This window comes from Triticum urartu, unplaced genomic scaffold (genome assembly GCF_056163025.1).
Source record: "Triticum urartu cultivar PI428250 unplaced genomic scaffold, HENAU_Tu73 scaffold1, whole genome shotgun sequence".
Classification (NCBI taxonomy): Eukaryota; Viridiplantae; Streptophyta; class Magnoliopsida; order Poales; family Poaceae; genus Triticum; species Triticum urartu.
The window spans coordinates 138,278-143,357 of record NW_028259461.1 but is presented as its reverse complement, the minus strand read 5'-3'; positions in this window follow the sequence as shown (position 1 = coordinate 143,357).

The following is a 5,080-nucleotide window of genomic DNA, read 5'->3' as shown; positions in this document are numbered from 1 at the left end:
TGTTCTTAATTGAGATTCGATTTGATAATTTTAAAATACGAGGATAAGATGTCAGAAATCTTGGTATCCAAAGAAAGGTCCCTAAGGGGCATTCTTTTTTTTTTTCAATCTAAGATTCAAGAAGGGACTCCACGAAAGAATATCAAGACTTACTAATTATTATACATTTTTTTATCGTACATCTTATGTTACCTACATACACTAAAGTAAGGACTACTTAATTCTAACGAGAATCAGATTAAATAGGTCGATCAAAATCAATTTAGGAGTTGTATTATGGATAAAATCTCTTCATTCTTTCATAGAATGATACAAAGCAAGGCTGCAGGGTTTAGGTCAAAAATAAACATTAGGTAAGGTAGGTATCCAATAAATATTTATCTATCGATAATTTTATGGTATATTCGGGCGTCCTTTGCTTAAAAAAAAAAAAAAGAGTAACAAAAGGAATAAAAAATCTTCCTATTCCCGCTTCTTCTATTCAGGACATCATTCCCGTACTCTTTCTTTTTTAAGGAAAAAAGGGCTATAGTATCTCGTATTTTTAATGCTCTCTAATTCTACCAGAATTCCTATAAGAATTTGTTAGGAGTAAATTCCTTGAACTGATTGATCCATGGCCTTAGGGCGGAATCCCTTTTTGACTCTGTACCCTTGATTCCACTATGATTATTGATCAATAGTAGAATAATCCCTTCATAGAAATAGGAGACATAATTTAGATGGATATAGTAAGTCTCGCTTGGGCTGCTTTAATGGTAGTCTTTACATTTTCTCTTTCACTAGTAGTATGGGGAAGGAGTGGACTCTAGGGATACTACTAATTGATTAAGTAATCAAATTGTTGTATCAATTCTTTTCTTTAATGGATCATTTTGCATTAATCATTTTGTCAAACGTTATTCTTTAATCTTTTTCTTTAGTTTTGTTTCACTCCTGTAAGAAACTCTTGTATTGTAAGTTGTAATGTAAGAAAGAGCCATTATACCAATTCAGAATTTCTACTAGAAATGACGAATGGTTAAAAAAAGTTCTATACATAAGAAAATTAGACTTTCTTCCACGGAACTATTCACGGCATATCACACATTTTCCATTTCCTTTTACTTTTTACTATAGTCTATTCTTCATATTATTTTTCTTTCCTTCCATGGATTCTTTGGTCAAGAATTGTCTTAGATTTTTTATTTTGACCTGATTGAAATTAAGTGGATGCAATGAAAAAAGAAATTGAATTAGACTACTTAACTATTTCAATCTACTAATCTATTCTATGTAGATTCAAAGATAATATAATAGAAAGAATCTAAAGTGTCGTAGAAAAAACTATATGTAGTTCTTTCTACCACACTTTAAGATTCCAACCAGATCCTTTCATTTAAGACTTGGATTTTTTTTATTTAATCCCTTTTTAATTTCTTCAATGATTAATTGGAATTCCAATTAATTATTTTGGCTGACTGTTTTTACATAAATAATAAGTAAAAAAGAAGTAGGAACTAGAATGAACAGTGCAGTAGCAATAAATGCGAGAATATTGACTTCCATAACCTCTTTATTTTTTATTTTCACAATAACTCGGGATGTAATCCCATGGAGAGGAAAAAGGGGTATCTTGTAAATTCAAGGGTAGGGCTTGCATTCTGATAATACTGAATCAATTCAATATTATGAATATCGGATCTATCAAATCAATTCATGGATGAGAGTTATATTTCACGGATGAGAGTTATATAGTATAACATAGGAAGATCCTCTATCCACACTAAGACCAAAATGGGTTTTTTGATTGGATTAGGAATTCCCTCTTTTTTAATCCTTTTCTACTTTTTCTTTTCTATATCTCTAACCCACGAGCTTTCTTAATCTTATACTTTCTTAATCTTATACAATTTCCCTTCCTTTTTCTTATAGTTATACATACAATTATGTATGTATTATATGACCAACTTTCACTTTCTATGGGTCACATAGACATCCAAATAAGCAGTAGAAGTGAGATGGGGAAAAGAGGTCTGAAATAAAAAGGGAATACGATTTATGTATGGATTCCGGTAAAATACCGGTACTCTATTCCATAAGAGTGGAATAGGAAATTAAGATGAGGATGGTATCATCATAAAGAAAGATAGAGTAATATAATATCCTAAATTCTACTAATCCACATATCGTATGTGTGTCTTTCTTTATCGATTGGGAGTAGTGAAAAAAAAATTCCTATATGCCCTCCCTCCCTCTTTAATGAGAGATGCAAAATAAAAAAGTGAAGTAAGGGTGCCCTGTGGGTATTTGATCTTGCTCCCTGCCCCTTTTTTTCATGGAAAAAGGAAATATCAATTTCTCCATTCATTGAACCCTAGTTCGGGACTGACGGGGCTCGAACCCGCAGCTTCCGCCTTGACAGGGCGGTGCTCTGACCAATTGAACTACAATCCCCGCGGGGTGTATGGCATACCCATTCTTAAATAGAACCATAAGAAGATTCGATTCGTCTTTCGTACTCTAAGAAATAGACGAATCATATACTACATACCCACATATTATATTATACGTGGGTATAGTGAGAGTGACATAACTAGTATGTCGTGATTTTTTATCACTAAAAATGGATAATAATCCAGCCTTCAATAAGAAAAACTCTTTTGTTTGTAAGAAAGGAATGAGAGAGATATGGATTAGAAAAAAAAATTTCCCTTTTTTCTTTATCTTTTATTTCTATAGATCAGACATTTTATTTTATGGAAGAAAAACAAAAGGATTTAGTTCATACTCACGAAGCCCTAGATTTTTGGTTTGGGCCGAGCTGGATTTGAACCAGCGTAGACATTGTCAACGAATTTACAGTCCGTCCCCATTAACCACTCGGGCATCGACCCAGGAAGAATTTATTCTAGGGTTTTTGCTAATCTATGATTAACCTCCTTTCATAATACTCCCTACCCCCAGGGGAAGTCGAATCCCCGCTGCCTCCTTGAAAGAGAGATGTCCTGAACCACTAGACGATAGGGGCATCACTAGACGATAGGGCCATATACAACCGCTCGTGATTATACTATAATCATAGTATGAGCAGTTTTTTGGAATTGTCAATATACTCGAAAAGTATAAATAGATCCAAAGCAAAGAGTTTTTCCAACTTTTCTGTTATGTTTTCATCTAGGATTTTTTTTAGTTGATCGTTATAGATTAATTCTCCGTGCTTCATTTAGTGTTCATACCAAAAATGCATCCATCCCGCACTAAGTCATAAAATTCTCTAAAAATATAGAGAAAGTTTCAAAAACAAAGAAAAAAAGTGAATCAATTTAGTAGAAAAGTACTCTATCAGATTCGAACCAACGACTTACGTCTTAGCACGAGATTACTCTACCACTAATTTAAAAAGCCCTTTATCGGATTTGAACCGATGACTTATGCCTTACCATGGCATTACTCTACCACTGAGTTAAAAGGGCTTTTTATTTAATTCAAAAATTAGCCACTTGGATTTCCCATTATGGGTCTACTGCATAATGTACATATTATATATATAATATATAGAGATAGAGAGAGAGACATTATGTAGAGATTGTATATGTATATATCGATATCTTGAGAGCTCAAAATAAAATTAATAAAAAAAAACATACCCTACATAACATATCCAACTCTTCTTGGTTCAGGGTTTTCCGTTTCCGAAGACTAGTAAAATAGGCGGATTCTGGAACCCCAAGGATTCAACGGTATATGGATATGGAAAATATAAGATTTCCGATCCTAGCGGGAAAAGGCGGGGAACAGATACCCAATAGGATATAGGATCCTTGGGAGGAACTTTTGGTAATGGCCTTGATCCTCTATGCTATTTTTTATGTGTTCTTAGTTCTATTGAACTTTTTGCATTCTTTTAAACAAGAATCTAATAAACTAGAATTGAGTCAGTGGAAAAAAGGAGAGAGAGGAAAGTGTTAAATGGAGAGAGTCGACTAATCAGAGACTTTTAGGATCTTCTTTACATCAGGTAAATCTGTCGGCCCTGTCCGTTTTTTTCTTTAAGTTACGACTCTTTGCTGCTTACTTCTATCAAGCCATAGGGAAAGTCTATGATGAATTTGGAAAACTCATCTCACTCTTACTCTATGGCTCGGACTTAATGGGGGAAGAAAACATCTTCCATAATTTCTTTTTTGTTCAATTCTGGACAAAAAAGAAAAGGAAAAAAGGAATTTATAGGGACAGTGTTACCCCCTATATCCCCTAGTTTATATTGTAGGAATAATAAAACAATTTAGCAGTCTGACACACTTACGTCCTTGCAAAGTAAATAATTATTATTGTAGTCGTAACCGTAGAATAGGATCCTAATCAAAATAAATACATTTGGTTCAGGCGCTATTAGCATGGTAAGAAAAGATTTTTTTTACAGACCAGAGGGGCTATCTAAATCCTAAAGTAAAGGCGAGCGATCGAAGTAGAAGTACCAACGGCTCAGTGTCATGAACCTTCTCCATCTGATTCAATAAGGGGGAATTAGCCTTCTTGTCAAATGGCTATCCTTGACAAAGGGTACCATTTATACCATAATCTACAATGTAGCGGGTATAGTTTAGTGGTAAAAGTGTGATTCGTTCTATTAATAACTGAATTTGAAATGATATACTTAAGGCATCCTTAAGTTTTTTATTTTTATATTCCGATGAAAACTTTAGTTCTTATAAAGGATTAAATCCTTTTCCTCTCAATAGCATATTGAGGAAGAATATACATTCTGGCGATTTGTATCCAAAGACTAATTTAAATTGCATCCAAAATAAAAATAGGATTATGAGTACAGAGTCGCGAAGCATAATTTTGCATTGGATTAAGTATTCCAATTTTGAAAATATGAGTAAAGGATCTATGGATGAAGATACAAAAAAGTTGATTTCCAATCGTAACTAAATCTTCTTAAAATAAGGAATAAGGAAGCCAAATAGCTAAAAAACGATAGTTTTGGTTTACTAGAACCATCCGCATATTGTTTCAGCTCGGTGGAAACCCAATTCTTTTCCTCAGGATCTCTTGAATGAAATTAGGGAACGAAGTAAGTAGATTAGATGAA